The sequence below is a fragment of the Oratosquilla oratoria genome, chromosome 43, assembly GCF_046742065.1.
Source record: "Oratosquilla oratoria isolate Oo_2021 chromosome 43, ASM4674206v1, whole genome shotgun sequence".
In the NCBI taxonomy this organism is placed as follows: Eukaryota; Metazoa; Arthropoda; class Malacostraca; order Stomatopoda; family Squillidae; genus Oratosquilla; species Oratosquilla oratoria.
In genome coordinates, this window is record NC_134819.1 from 33,376,896 (window position 1) to 33,394,395 (window position 17,500).

The window sequence follows — 17,500 nt, forward strand, 5'->3', positions numbered from 1 at the left end:
CAGAAATTTTAGCCACACACCAAGACCCTGGAAGACTACCTATCCTGGAGGCTCTATACATAAAATATCTTTCCCCAAATCTTAATATACAAGCCCATGACCTACAAGCGTTACCCAGCATTAGGAGGTTCACCCATTACGGTGCTGGGGCGCAAACTGATGACGTCACACACCGCTCAGCCAATGGGAGAACAGACCGTACCTAACCCGCAGTGTTGAAATGCCATGTGGTGGAGAGAAAATAAAGCAACTTTTCAATGAGTGAAACTAAAAAAGAACAGAAATAAAAAGAAGCAATTACCTACTCTACTTCAGAAATATGATGAATGAAAAAATTACTTGCATGATCTGTTTGACACTGCACATGCAAATGCTCTTCACATGGGAAAGATTTATGAAGATAGTGAGTTTCTGATGCTGAAACGACAAATATGACAAAAAGGCAAAATGGCTTCAGTGGATAAAGTTTTTTCTCTAAAGGGAGAGATCGCTAGAGAGAAGGAAAAATTGTTTGAGAAGAAAAGAAAGAGAGAAACAGCCAATTTTGAGTCAGCAGTGCTCTCAAATTGAAGTTCACCAAGTTTGAATGAAGCAAGTACATCAGACGAAGAATTTGTTGCAGACACTCAGCACTCATCAACTCCGAGACAAAGTAGATCAAAGTCTAAGATAATAAAACTTTTGGATCCTCAATGCTTGCATCACATGATGATTCAAAATTAAGTGATAGAGCCGCTTCTAAAAGCTTGATCCCAGCAATTGGTATCCCGGGAGAAAACCCTGAAGAATATAGCATTAGCTATTCATCAGTACGGACAGCGAGACAAAGGATCGCAAGGCAACTGCAGAAAAATTGAAACAGGATTTCAGAACAAATTCTTCTTTTCAAGTACACTGGACTGGCAAACTAATTGAAGATGTTACTGGTCATGAAAATATTGAGCCTTTGCAAGTCCTAATTTCTGGTCAAGGAACTGACCAGTTTCTTGGTATTCCCAAGCTTGCCCATGGGACAGGGAGGGTGGCTGATGGTGAGGTGGTTCATCAACTGAAAATTATATAAAGAAAAAATAATTATAATAAAAACAAATAATAATAGTAAAACGTGTTTCCAAGGACGCCAAAATACCTAAGACTCACTCTTAACTCACGAACTTCTCACTCTATTTTCTGTCACTATTATTATCAGTATATTTTCCTCTACTTTTCTCTCATTTGTACACTAATCATCGCTACACACGACACCACTCAGGCCTAGTCCTACGCCTGGTGCTAATTCAAAACATAATTCAATTTTCATCCCTTTGAATTTCTAATTCTAAGTCCGCACATATACATTCTTGGCAAGATCTGCCTTTTGAGAGAATACCGTGTGTGTGTGTGTGTGTGTGTGTGTGTGTGTGTGTGTGTGTGTGTGTGTGTGTGTGTGTGTGTGTGTGTGTGTGTGTGTGTGTGTGTGTGTGTGTGAAGAAATGATGGTGATGGTGGTGGTGGTGGTGATGGTGGTGGTGATGGTGGTGGTGATGATGGTGGTGGTGGTGATGGTGGTGATGATGGTGGTGGTGATGGTGGTGGTGGTGATGGTGGTGGTGGTGATGGTGGTGGTGGTGATGGTGGTGGTGGTGATGGTGGTGGTGGTGATGGTGGTGGTGGTGATGGTGGTGGTGGTGATGGTGGTGGTGGTGATGGTGGTGGTGGTGATGGTGGTGGTGGTGATGGTGGTGATGGTGGTGGTGGTGATGGTGGTGGTGGTGGTGATGGTGATGGTGGTGGTGATGATGATGGTGGTGGTGATGGTGATGGTGGTTTGGTGGTGATGGTGGTTCGGTGGTGGTGACGATGATGATGGTGGTAGTGGTGATGGTGGTGATGATGATGATGGTGGTGGTGATGATGGTGGTGGTGATGATGGTGGTGGTGGTGATGATGGTGGTGGTGATGATGGTGGTGGTGATGGTGGTGGTGGTGATGGTGGTGGTGGTGGTGGTGATGATTGTGGTGGTGATGGTGGTGATGATTGTGGTGGTGATGGTGGTGATGATTGTGGTGGTGATGGTGGTGATGATTGTGGTGGTTGTGGTGATGATGGTAGTTGTGGTGATGATTGTGGTGGTGGTAATTGTGGTGATGGTAATTGTGGTGGTGATTGTGGTGGTGATGGTGGTGGTGATGGTGATGATGACGATGATGACGACGACGACGACCGGTTTATTGAAAACATGGCAGCCGAAGGCTGAAAATACACATGCTAAGGTAAGAGGGATTAACATACGAATAGATAGTACATAATAAATGATTACCTATACAAATTATGATGCTGAAGTGATATGTGTGTGTGTGTGTGTGTGTGTGTGTGTGTGTGTGTGTGTGTGTGTGTGTGTGTGTGTGTGTGTGTGTGTGTGTGTGTGTGTGTGTGTGTGTGTGTGTGTGTGTGTGTGTGTGTGCGCGCGCGAGAGTTCCTCCACCTCTGATATATTGTGATCATATCTCTGTACCAAAGAGAAATTTATTCTTCAGAAACTCGTGCGAAGCTAAGCAGAATTGACAGAATTAGACACAGGACAAAGATAAGTTTCCATGCCGGATAGAGCTGTGTCAGTTAAGCTTAACTAATGGACGCTGATGGACACGAGTTGAGTGTCTGACTAAGAGATCACAAACGATGATCCCCGTTCCAGGAAGGTAGTTAAACGGCAGTGCTTCGTTTGCTCTATTCACTGATCGATAGACTGATTGACTGATTCAGTGACAGGCCAGTTCCAGATTGAATGGTGGGGAATTCCGCGTACATTCACAAACGCGTGCCAATCTGATATTGCGTTGCTCTTTTGTCACCGTAAATGATGGATAGATGAATAAGTGGATTGATATAGTTTTTGTTATCTATAGTGTATAGACAAAAAAATAGAACTAAGAGTGAAGGCTTCCCTTTAACCGACATTTCCAGAATATATATATATATATATATATATATATATATATATATATATATATATATATATATATATATATATATATATATATATATATATATATATGAGATTGAGAGAAGCGAGTAAATGCCTTTGTGGTTTAAAAAGTGTAATGAGGAATAGGAATCTGGGAATGGATGCTAAGAGGAGACTGTATGAAGGAGTGATTGTGCCAACAGCACTGTATGGAGCAGAAACATGGAACATGAGAGAGGAAGAGAGAAGGAACTTGAATGTGTTTGAGATGAAGTGTCTGAGAAGTATGATGGGGGTTACTAGGCTAGATAGGGTGAGAAATGAGGAGGTGAGGAGGAGAACAGGGGTGGAAAGGGAGCTGGGAGATAGGGTGGATGAAAGAGTATTAGGATGGTTTGGACACATGGAAAGAATGAGTGAAGAAAGACTAGTAAAGGAGGTATGGAAGACAGATTTGGAGGAAGTGAACATGAGGGGACGTCCTAGGATGAGATGGATGGATGGGGTGAAGGGGGCTTTGGGGAAGAGGGGAATGTCTGTTGAGGAAGGACGGGAGAGGGCAGAAGACAGGGGTGAGTGGAGAATGGTTGTTTATGGAAGATGTTGTGATGCATGAGGTGAGGGGTGAGGTAGTGTGTGTGAGCAAAATTTTTGACGAAGCCCGAAAGGATTTCTCCCCGTCCTCTCCTTTATATGGGGGGACGGAGAGGGGGATTCGCCAATTTAATGAAGCGGCCTTGCTGTGGATGTGCTGTGTCCTGCGACACTGCTTCTGACCCAGGGCAGTGGACAGGGTGCAGGGATGACCCGTCATCTAGGAGGTGCTAAGATGGGAGGGAGGGTGGAGGGGTGTGGAGTGTTTTCGTGGATGAAATGGGTGGGAATGTTTTTGTGCCTTGTCCTTTTTGGCTACCCCCCTGGTAAGGGAAAAAAAAGCCTTGGTATATGTATGTATACATATATGACGACATCATACGATGAGATGTCGGAAAGTTCTCTACGAGTATATACGAAATCTTGAAACTTCTTCATCGCCATCTAAGAATGAGTGTGATAGTTTCAAACTCTTTCTTAAACACGTTACTCAAGAGATACCCAAGTAACCCAGAAAATTACCCAACCGCATCTGCAAGAAAATAGCATAGTGATCAGTCGCGTTTCTTAAAATGGCCAATTTCTTGAAGAAATGTAGACATGGGTACTGACCCAAATGGACATATGCAACTGTTCCACTTGTTTTTCTTTATCCGTTTGAAATAATCTCTTCTGGTTACGCTAGAAAAATTTATTTAGCTTCATAAGTAACCCGAGGAGACACTAGACTCATCCATACTTCTCCAGACTGATGAAGAATAACGTTGATTTTATTCTGGCTAAATGTACGTTTTGCTTTGTGATTATTGCTCAATGATGATTCTTCATGGCTCAGTGATGATCCTCAAACAATTGTCTAGAGCACTAATTCTTTGTTTTTTTAATGGAGCGGTTTTACATTGAGCTGCAAACTACGAGACTGATAATTAATTTCAACCGAACCTACATACGCGCTTACCCAAACACGATGCCATGTAGTAGGATGCGCGTCACCCACCATTTGCTACGATGTGCTAATAATTTCGCACAGAGAAAATTGTACCTTAACATCAGAGGATTTTAGTCAGCTGGAGAAGCCTCCCCCACACCCACACCCAACCCCTCCAAGGCCGCAACGGCGGTAAACAAAAGCCAAACGTTGCAGCGTTCAATTAGGCTTGAAAACATTAAATTGAGTTAAAAGTGTAAAACATTGAATTCCGGGTGCATCCGTTAAGTGTGGTGTTTACAGCTCCAACTTGATTTTTCCATAACATTACCTTGTTGTTGTTGTTGTTTTTTTTCCTCTGGTTAATGAAATCATGGAAACGTTTCTGTACTAGTTTTCAATAGCATGAAGCACTTTTTCTGTGTGTGTGTATGTTTGCGTATTTGTGTGTGTGCGTGTGATTCACCATGGTCTTGGATTACGTATTGGACTCGTGATCGACAGCTATGTGACCGATCTATGGGTAATGTTGTGATCTTACATGCACGCACACACACACACACACACACACACACACACACACACACACACACACACACACACACACACACACACACACACACACACACACACCTCCTCACCCATGAGTTGGAGTAACGACTCGCAGCGCAGCGATACTGAAATTATTTCAGCCCTGGGCGGGATTCGAACCCAAACCGCCGTAGTGGCGACCGCGAACTATACCACTGTGCAATGAGTTTTGTGTATACGTGCGTAAATGTGTGTGTGTATGTGTGTGTGTGTGTGTGTGTGTGTGTGTGTGTGTGTGTGTGTGTGTGTGTGTGTGTGTGTGTGTGTGTGTGTGTGTGTGTGTGTGTAAGATCTATACTTTCATTATTGTGGATAAATATCGCCTTTATCTTCATTGTTATAATCATCAAACATTCTTCACCATACATTTGTCTTTTCAACCCTTTGTTATTGCTAATTTGTTCTGTCTGCCGCCAGTCGACTTTATTTGATTTCGAGAAAAATCCGAGTAACGAAAGGTACAAGACTATGACTAATTTCACACGTATCAACTTTCGCAGTGCACCGTCCACGACACGACGTCGTGTTCTTATTTAACCATATGTGTCTACGAACGCTTTCACACTGGTTGTGTTTGTACCATGTGAAATCGTCCATTGATGACCATGGTTATTCGAGAGTACGACGTCGTGTCGTGGGCGACGCACGGCGAAAAGTCGATGCGTGTGAAATGACCCTAATTCTTTACTTCATCTCGTCGCTTACCGGGAGGTGAACCGGTTAAGACACGGGATGTTCACTCACTGTAAGTACACACGTTTGCGCACACGTACACGCACATGTACACACAAAGAAAATACACATGTGCAAACTATCACGTGTTAGTATAGACAAATGCACCTTTTGTTGTTGAGTTGCTGTTTTTAAAAAAAAGTATGTGATTTTGTTTTTTACGCAAAGCTTTATTGAAACTACATCAACGAAAGATATATTTACATAGATCTGGCAAATCATGGGTCAGTTTTGGGTGTCCGCTCCAATAGACGTTCTAACCACAAATACGATACTCATTGCGTGTATTCGTCATAGGTGCCAAAATGAACGAAACGTTCTTGCAGGTTTCAGATTTGTTTCATATTGTTTCGTATTCTTCCGTATCCTCCTCTTCCACTTCTGCTACACCCTCCTTTCCCTCCTCGTCTCCCTCCTCCTCTTCCTCCTCCTCCTCCTCCTCCTCCTCCTCCTCTTCCACCTCCTCCTCCACCTGTTGTTCCTTTTCCTCCTCTACCTCTTTCTCCCCCTCCTCTTCTTTCTCCTCCTTTTCCTGCTCCTCTTCCTCCTTCTTCTTCCTCCTTTTCCCCCTCTTCCTCCTCCTCCTCTACCTTCTTCCTCCTCTATCTTGCTGCTCCCTTTTCTTTTATACCTCCTCCTCTACCTTCCTCCTCCTCTTCTAAATCCTCCTTTACCTCCTCCTCTACTTCCTCTTCACTCTCTTATCTTTCCTCTTACTTTGATCCTCCCCCATCCTCTTCCTCCATCTTCTCTCCACTCACAAACTCTGCCTCTTAAACCTTCTCCTCTACCTTCTACTCCACTCCTTCCCCGTCCCTATACTTTGCCTCCTACTCCACCTACTCATCCACCAAGTTCTCCAACTCAGACTCCACCTCTTCCACCTTCTCGTGATTTTGCTTGAAGAGCACAACACCTCTGCTTTAAGGGCACCTCTGCCGCCGCCTCCGCGCGCATCGACCTCTCCCGCAACCTGCAACCTCAGGGGGAAACACCTCAACTCCCTCAAAAAAAAAAAAAAGAGACATCCTTCAAGTGAAAAAGAAGTCCTCTGGAGTTCACCAAAAGAAAGGCTTTAAAGTATGACGCCGATAAATGAGTAGAGCGAGAGGGGGTGATTATGTTGTGTTATTTGTTTAACTCGTGATACTACTATCTCCTATCTGTCGCCGGACTGTTTCGACCCCTCACCCTTCCATATTGGGTTGTCCTTTCACCTATTTTGGTCGTTGTCAGGCTACTTCATACATTTCCGTGGACTCTCACTCCCCCTCCCACTCACCCTCACCCTCCCCCTCACCCGCCATCACTAGTGGAGAGATCTGGGAGAGTATCCAATGGAACCAGAAGCTGTTTCGCCAATACCTGCAGCTGGTACTTCCTTCCAACTGCACCAAGGTCAGCTGGAAATGCAGCTGCCGAAACCAGCTTGAACTGCTGGAGTAGAAAACGTGGGGTATCGAGCAAACAAAGGATGGACATAGAGTAACCTACTTTATTTACTGTCTGTTTATATTCATTTTTTTCATAACTCATCATCACTAACATCTCCAATATCATCACTTCCATTATCATCGTTATCACTATCTCTAATAATTCATCACTATCATCATCACTAGCACCACCATCCTGAGGTTTTTCAGACCTCAGAAGTACATTTTTTAGTGACTGACGTTACAGCCACTACTGGAACAAGAACCTTATGATTTATTTATACATTTATTACTCCTGTTTCCAGCAGTTATTACCGATTCAACTGCTTTCATTACTAACTGTATCCAATAAACTAGGACAGCATCTCTCGCTATACCAGTGCTATAAACTGTAATAGATGAACTTTTCTAGATTTACTCTTCCTATCAACAGAGGCTCATAAGCTAGGAAGTCAGCTCTTACTAGCATTGCATCTACCACCAATAGTACTAGTTCGTTGTCTTAACATTACTATTTGTAATAGAACTACACTTCTTTCTAGAACTCCTTCTGCTATCATCGGCATTTCACAAACTAGAAAAACTAGTTTTAATTTCTAGAGCGCCCTCTAGTAACCTCAGACAGAACTTCATAAGACAGGGCAGCTGGCTAGACATCAGTTCCCGGAACTAGAACGCCTTCTAACACCAATAGCATTTCATAAACTAGGTCCTTTTTGACATCTAGGATGGTTTATTCTAGACCTCTATAGCTCATTCGGCTTGGATCCCCATCTCGTGAATTCAAAAACTTCATCAGTGATTACCACGTGACACGGCTGTCCTTACACAGAGGGAAAAGGTTGCTGATTGATGTAAATCCTTTCGTTTCGTTACACCAGTTTAGTGTATTTTCTAGATGCCACCAAACGATTTTATTCAACTGGAAGACATCCTCTCCGAAGTGGGAAGAAAGCACATCCCAAGCAGATTTGAACTAAATGCTTTAATCATTTATTCCATCTGCCGTCAATCAATCTTATCAATCTGAAAGAAATTCCTCACTCCAGACAATTCGATCATGTTTCCAAAATACACCATTTTGATCCTTGCACTTAGACCCATCCATGCGTGTAACAATCCCGCATCTGTTCCATCTCCACAGGGCCCTCACGTATTTTGAGATGATAAACTAAAAGAAAAGAAATGAAAAGAAAGTGTCAACCATGACCTCAATTTGGCCTACCACTCCTGTAATTTTTTGTGTAAAAGTGAACGTCTGAAAGTGTTAGTGTGTGTTTGAGTGAGTGAGTGAGCGAGTCTGTGAATGGGTGGGGGAGTGGATGTGTGAGTGGATAAGCAAGTGAATGAGTGTGTGAGTGGATAAGCAAGTGAATGAGTATGTGAGTGGAGTGTGAGTGTGTGTGTGTGTGTGTGTGTGTGTGTGTGTGTGTGTGTGTGTGTGTGTGTGTGTGTGTGTGTGTGTGTGTGTGTCTGATTCACCATGGTCTTGGATCACGTGTTGGACTCGTGATCGACAGCTATTTCCCTCCCGGGAAAGAGCTTCGAGCTCATATATGACCGATCTGTGGGTAACGCTGTGACCTTACACGCACACACACACACACACACCGCACTCTCCGCCACACAAGATTTGGAGTAACGACTCGCAGCGCAGCAATACTGAAATTATCTCAGCCTTAGGCGGGATTCGAACCCGGACCGCCGTAGTGGCGGCCGAGAACCGAGAAGTCTACCACCGCGCCATCGTGTGATTCACCTTGGTCTTTGGATCACGGGTTGGACTCGTAATCGACAGCTATTTCCCTCCCGGAAGAGAGCTCAGAAATCGTATGACCGATGTATGGGTAATGCTGTGACCTTACACGCACACACACACCCAACTCCCCGCCCAAGAGAGTTGGAGTAACGACTCGAAGCGCAGCGATACTGAAATTATTTCAGCTTTGAGCAGGATTCGAACCCGGACCGCCGTAGTGACAGGGACTCTACCAACCGCGCGCGCGCATGTGTGTGTGTGTGTGTGTGTGTGTGTGTGTGTGTGTGTGTGTGTGTGTGTGTGTGTGTGTTTCCTAAAGATTTTAAAGTACTAATTTTTCCTTTTAAATATTTCTTTTTTACTGACCCTGTATACCTGCATTCCCTGATGGTTTCAGTAAAGTATCCCTAAGATTTTCCCAATACTTGTATGCCCCTATTTTTCCACGAAGACTTAAAATATATGCATTTCCTCAATTTCTCTTATTCTTCCCTATATCCTTAAAAACCCTGAACATTGTAGCTCAGTTGCTGTTATTTTCCCCTAAATACACCAACAGATTCTTTTTGATACCCCAACAATCCTCCAGGGTTTAGCAAAGCCATAGTGATTTTCCCACGAAATTCTTATTATTGTTCTCTAAATTCCCTAAACGTTTCTTTGAGGTCTTGATATCCCCAGAATTAACCCTAATTCACCCCCACGGTCCCTAGATTCCATGGAGGCTTCTGTGAAGTCATGATGATATTCAAAAAATTATTATCCACGACTCACCTTAATGCCCTGAATTCCCTAGAGTCTGTTAGGGATATCTTCGCACAATTAATTTTACCCATTCCTATTTACCTAAACTCCCTGATGAATTCAGAAAACTTATGATTTCCCCCTATAATTTACCCTACATTTTTTTTATGATCCTAAATCCCATAAAGATCTGAGTACACGTACGATAACTTCCCCTATATTTCACCTCTAAATCCCCCAGATTTTCCTCCAGATTCCCCCATTTCCCTAGAATTTCCCCCAACATTTTGCTCTTTCCCCCAGATTTTTCCCCGACTGTTTCTGACTTCGGGGATTTTCTGGATGGCTTTGATTCTTGCACGCATATTGCCCCAACGAGCAATAGCAATATCATTTGCAATTGTTACAATAACAGCGGCAGCACCCACGACGAGAAGCAATATCGGTTCCCAGCAATATCGGTTTCGGAGCAATAAGATATAAAATAGCAAATATTAGTAATGAAATGATAATTACTATAAGAAACGACAAGAAGATAGGAAGCGATAAACTAGGAAAATGATGGAAGAACGAAGTAAACAGGAAAAGGAGAGAGTAAGAAAAAAATAAAAAATAAAATATTTGCAACGAAATAACAAAAATAGGAACAAAAACAGCAAATGAAAATAGCAATGGGAGATTAAAAAGATAATAATAAAAAACAAGTTCAATGAGTCGAAATGGTGTAAGCAGTGACAAAAATAAAAAATAAAAAATGAAAAAATAATAAGTAAATAGACGAATGAAAGAATAAAATAACAGAGGAAATAACATAAGTGACGTAAAAAAAAAGAATAAATAAATAAATAAATAAATGAAAATAGCAGTAATGTAAAATATCTTTTAAAACCCCAAGAAATAGCACCTCGATACTGAAGAGCTTAAATCCTTAAAAGTATTTCATTAAACTAAAAAACATATTCCGGACTGAAAGGTTCATGATCTTTTATTGGAAAGAACATTTCAACAAAGTTTGGTGTCGTGATTTGTACATTTCATTCAAGCTATCGACAATCGACTTTATTCAGCTGAGGGAAAACCTATCCTTTTTTTGGTTAAAACCCAACTAGAACTCATCGTAAAAACAGACTAAATAGACAAAACGGACAAACAATCGGATAGACACAATCAAACAGATAAAAATATAAAAACAGATAAAGAGATAAATATAGATAAACATATAAACAAATATAGACAAATAAATAAAATAATATGAAAAGTTAAGTAAAAAGTAAACAAATAAATAAATAAAAATAGATGAATAGAGATTAGATGAACATATTATTCAATGGGTAAATATATACGGTGGTAAATAGATGAATAAAAAATAATTAGATTAATAGATAAAACAATAAACAAATAGACAAAGATATAAATACACAAATAGTCAAATAGACAAATGGACAAACAAATAAATAAATGAATAAATGAATATAGATAATTGGATGAATATAAATAAATGAATAAATAAAGATAAATATATAAATAGATGAATAAACAGATTAATAGATAAATGGATGAATATATATAAATAAATGAACAAATAAAAACAAATAGATAGATGATAAACAGATTAATAGATAAATAGATGAATAAATATACAAATGAATAAATAAAAGATAGATAATAGATAAATAGATTAACAAATAGAAAATAAATAGATGAATAGATGAAGAGATGAAAATAAATAGATGATAAATAGATAAACATAAATGAATAAATATAGATAGATAAGTAGATGATACATAAATAGATCAATAAATAGGCAAATAGATCAATAAAAATTAATAGATTGATAAATAGGTAAATAGATCAATAAAAATTAATAGATTAATAAATAGATAAATAAATAAATGAATAAATAGCTAGATAGATACATAATTATACAAATGAATATATAAACAAATAAATAAAAATAAATAGATAAATACATAGATGAAGATGGTAATGATGATCATTATCATGATCATCATGATGACGGTGACGGTGACTATGATGACGAAAACGATGGCGATGATGCTGACGATGACGATGATGATTATTATGATGATGGTAATGGTGATGTAAAATGAAATGAAGTGAAACAAAATGGAACGAAACTAAAACAAGATGAAACGAGATGAAACAAGACGAGACGAGATCAAATGGATTGAAATGAAATGAAGAGACTGTTGGCCTATCCAAGGCAATACACCAATCAGGTGTGATGATTCATAGATAGTATTCATACTAAACCAAAACGATTTTATTCGTCCAGAGGCGAGCAATAACATTTGCAATAAATGCATTGCCAGTAGCGAGAGCAACGTGCCACTAGCAACAAGAGCACTACTAGCAATAATAACGTCGACAGAAGTCAGAAACATTTGGGGAAAATCTAGGAGGGAGAAAGGGAATCTTTGGAAGGGATAAAATCTGGGGGGGAGGGAATCTGGGGGAGAGGGAATCTGGGGGAGAGGGAATCTGGGGGAGAGGGAATCTGGGGGAGAGGGAATCTGGGGGAGAGGGAATCTGGGGGAGAGGGAATCTGGGGGAGAGGGAATCTGGGGGGAGGGAATCTGGGGGCAAGGGAATCTGGGGGAGGGAATCTGAGGGAGAGGGAATCTGGGGGAGAGGGAATCTGGGGGAGAGGGAATCTGGGGAGAGGGAATCTGGGGGAGAGGGAATCTGGGGGAGAGGGAAGATGGGGAAGAGGGAATCTGGGGGAGAGGGAATCTGGGGGAGAGGGAATCTGGGGGAGAGGGAATCTGGGGGAGAGGGAATCTGGGGGAGAGGGAATCTGGGGGAGAGGGAATCTGGGGGAGAGGGAATCTGGGGGAGAGGGAATCTGGGGGAGAGGGAATCTGGGGGAGAGGGAATCTGGGGGAGAGGGAATCTGGGGGAGAGGGAATCTGGGGGAGAGGGAATCTGGGGGAATGGGAATCTGGGGGAGAGGGAATCTGGGGGAGAGGGAATCTGGGGGAGAGGGAATCGGGGGAGAGGGAATCTGGGGGGGAGGGAATCTGGGGGGAGGGAATCTGGGGGAGGGAATCTGGGGGGGAGGGAATCTGGGGGGGAATCTAGGGAAAATATGGGGAAAACTATCGTAACTGTACTGAGACCTTGAGGGAATTAAAGACAGGATTTTTTTTTTTTTTTTTAATTACAATGTTGATAAAAAAAATCTTGATCTCAGGAGTGTAAGATTAACTTTTAACCAACTGATTTCAAAGTTGACTAAACGGAAGATGATCAAAGATAAGCAAACGTAATCTACTGACCAAACATAAGGTAACCCATCTGAAGCTACCCAGGACAAATCTAACCTAACCTAAACCTAAGTTTCCCAAGCCTTAACTTAGCTACACTGAAACCAATATAACCTAATCAGTATATTTGTCTAGCCACTTTAATCTAAACATCCTAACCTAACCATCATCACCTAATTATTCAAGAATAAATCATTGTACCTACGTTAAACTAATTCGCACAACTAAACATAGCCTAGACCAAATTCAATAAATTATATTAGCAATTCCGAATACATCAAACTCTTCTAATCTAGTCTAGCTTGAAAACTAAATTAACTTAGTTAACCATACTTGACTAAACTTGCCCAACTTACCTCAACTAAAACTCTAAATCCCATTCAAACGTAACCCAACCCAATCAATGTTAAACTATACCAGCTCAACCTAACCTAATCTTACCTAACAAAATCAATCCTAACGTAAAGTGAACCCACAATAATCAATTCTATATCAACCCAAACCAAAGTAGACTAACTTTACCTAACCCTGTCCACCCCAGCACATCACGGTCCAGCCCAAGAGAGACTAAACCCAACGAAACCGAACCAAACCCAACCCAACCCAACCCAAGGCAACAAGCAACAACAAAACCAACAATGAATATAGGGCAGGACTACATCATCATCATCAACAACAACAACAACGCGGATATCAACAAGAGTAATCGTTCTTGGAACAAAACCAATAGTGGGGGCGGACCACCGAGCCACCAGAGGAGGCCGAGACTGCCACAGAAGCGGCTGTTACGGCAGCAGCGGCAGTATTGATAGTAAAAGAAGGATTAACGGCCATCACGTATATGCAGCTGGTCGGGGTAGCGGCAGCAACAGCTTCTACTGGGACACCCATGCCAAGGTGGGGATGGGTTTGAGGGATGGGGGAGGTGAAGCGAGAGAGAGGAAGGGAAGAGGGAGGAGGAAGAGGGAGAGGGAGAGTGAAAAGGAGAGGGACAGAGAGGGAGGGAGTGACGGAGGGAGGGAAGGACACAGAGAGAGAGAGAGAGAGAGAGAGAGAGAGAGAGAGAGAGACAGAGACAGAGAGAGAGACAGAGACAGAGAGAGAGAGAGAGAGAGAGAGAGAGAGAGAGAGAGAGAGAGAGAGAGAGAGAGAGACGGATGCAGAGAGACAGAAACAAAGTGAGAGAGAGAGGGATGAACAAACAGGCAGACAAATAGGCAAACAGACAGACAAATAGTAAGAAAATAGACAGAAAAATAGGAAGATGAGCAGACGGACAAACAGGCAAACAAACGGAGACAAAAACGGCAGATATGCAGTACACACACACACACACACACACACACACACACACACGCACACGCACACACAGAAAGAGAGAGACACGTAAGGAAACCAAAAAATTAGATTTGATGAAGACGTTATAGAATGTCGACAGAAGAAGAAAGACGAGGGAAGGGGAAAACAAGAAAAAAGAGTAGACAGCGGAACAAAATAAGAGGAAAGAATGAGAATTGAGAAAAAGTTAAAGACGAAGAAATAACAATAGAAAAGAAACTAGGAATGAAAGTGGGAAGTAAAGAAAACAAAACATATGAAACAGGAGGGAAGCCGTGGAAAAAGAAAATATAAATAAAATAAGAGATGAGGAAGAAGAAGAGGAGGAAGTGATGGAGAAGGAGGAAAAGGAAGAGGAGGAAGAAGAGGAATAGGAGGAAGAAGAGGAATAGGAGGAAGAAGAGGAATAGGAGGAAGAAGATGAGGGGGAAATAAAGGCAAAAAAATAAAAAACGAATAGGGTAAGGACGAAACATATGGAATCAAAGATAAAGAAAAATAGTTTATCAACGAAGTAGACAGAAGGAATAGCAAATAAAGACGACGAATAGATAAGAAACTCCAGGACGAAAGCAAGAAAAAAAGAACGAAAAAAAAATCAGAGGAAATTGGCAGAGCAGAATCCAACCACGCAAAAAGCAGTTGCACCAAACTGGGGCAAGGAAAGGGAGCCAGCTGTTGTAACCGGCTGCAACAGCGTCAGCTGGACAAGTGGGATCTACAGAAGCTGCACTTGTGTTAATGGCTGTACTACTTCCCAGCTGGGCTTTGTTGGCCGGCATCGTCGATTGCGGAAACGGTTCGTTTGGCCGTGATCATGGTGGTGGTGGTCATTATGATCATTTAGTGTGATGATTGTGGAGACCCGGTGGTGTGATGGTAGTAGTTTGGGTGTGGTGGTGGTGTTTGGTGGTGGAGCTTGTTGGTGATGGTGTTTGATGGTGCTGGTGGTGATTGGTGGTGGAGATGGTAATCATCATCATCATCATCATAATCATCATCATCATTTTTATTTCCCTCACGTAGTGAGAGTTTCTGATTGGGTTTCTTTAGGTTTCATGCGAAGCGAGCGCGCACAAGCATTGTGACGTGAGCACTATGCGCCTTGAAATTTGGTGTCTTGCTTTTCTTTTCCTATTCTTTGTTGAACAAAAAAATCAGAGAATATTCGGAACGCGCTCTGAACATTAACGGTCATATACGTACCATTTTCGAAATAGCATCGTAAGAGAATCACGACAGGCGCAAATCGCCTGCATTTAGTACAGAGCGCTGAACGCAGTGAGATTTTTTGATTGTTTTTTTTTTTTCTTTGGGTTTATAGCGCGAAGGGCTCGCGCACGAGTCTTGTAACGTGAGCGCTATGTGGTTGAAATCTTAGGTTATAGTTTTCTTTTTTCTTCTTCTTCCTTCTTCGTTGGAGCAAAAAATTGAAGAGCATCCGGAGCATACTCGGAACATTAAGGATCATACACGAACTATGTCAACGGTCGTACGTGAGGGTCCTACACTTCATGTATTTCTAGTACTGCTGATGCTGATTATGATGTATATCATGATGATGATGCTGATGTTGATCATCATCATGATCATGATAACTATCAAGGTAATCATGATACTGATGATGATGACGATCATGATACTGATTATAATGATCATGATGCTGATGATCATGATCATGATGATGATCCTGATGCTGATGAGGATCATGATCATGATGCTGCTGATGATGATGATGACGATAATGACAACGACGACGACAATGGTGAGGACAACATCGACGATAATGACAACGATAATGACGACTCCAGTGACCAAAACGACCCAAACGCTGGTAATCAACGGTCATTAAGACGGTTGTGGCCATCGTGGTTCACCCATAACCGTTTATGACCGTGGGGATAGATAACCGTGGGAGACCGAGACGGTCACTCGAACCTCTGCACGGTCATTCGGTCCTCAGAGACTCGGATCAAAGGAATTCCAGTCTTGTTGCAGGATTCGAACTTTCAGGAATACAATGTCATCAGTAGGAACATTTCTTTCATTGAAAGCATTTTTTTTTTTCAGAGACTTTGTTTTTTTTTGTAAAAACATTTTTCATCTTTGTTACATCTTTTCTTTCTTTTTTCAATGAAACATTTTTATCTTATAGTAACAATTTTTTTCGGTGGCAATACCTTTTCTTTTCTTTTGGTGTCAGCATTTTTCCTTAAATGATACTTTTCATCTTTTAATATAAAGACTTTCCTTCTTTTTCATCTATTTATACATTTAAGGCCACACGGTTGCCCATGTGGCTACCAAGACAAACTCATGAACAGGTGGTAGCGAGTTCGATTTTCGGGACACGCTGCGTGTTTCTTGCGTTGGTATCCATGGCCAGGTGGGGAGATGATCCATACATCGGCCTTAAAAAACAAACAAAAATAACAAGAGAGAGACAGAGAGAGAGACAGAGAGAGAGACAGAGAGAGAGAGAGAGAGAGAGAGAGAGAGAGAGAGAGAGAGAGAGAGAGAGAGAGAGAGAGAGAGAGAGAGAGAGAGAGAGAGAGAGAGAGAGAGAGAGAGAGAGAGAGAGAGAGAGAGAGAGAGAGAGAGGCTTGCCCTACAAGGGGTTTCTCATTTCTCACTTCGTAGGAGTGGGATGGTGAGTTTTTTGAGTTTATATTTTTTTTACTTGTTTCCCACTCTATGTTCTTGGCCCTTTCTGGAGATTTTCATCTAGCTAACGTCAAATCATTCTTTCAGAGCTTGAGTAACGTACTTTCAGAGCTATAGCTATGTAGAGTGAGCTCGGGTACTTGTACAGGTCAGGGCTCGAATCCCTACATACATATATGTATTATATATATATATATATACATACATATACATACATATACATACATATACATATATATACACATACATATACATACATATACATACATATACATATATATACACATACATACATACATACATTCATACATATATATACAATACATATACATACATATATACACATACATACATATATATACATACATATACACACATACATATATACACATACATATACATATATATATACACATACTATAATACATATATACATATATATATACACATACATATACATATATATACACATACATATACAT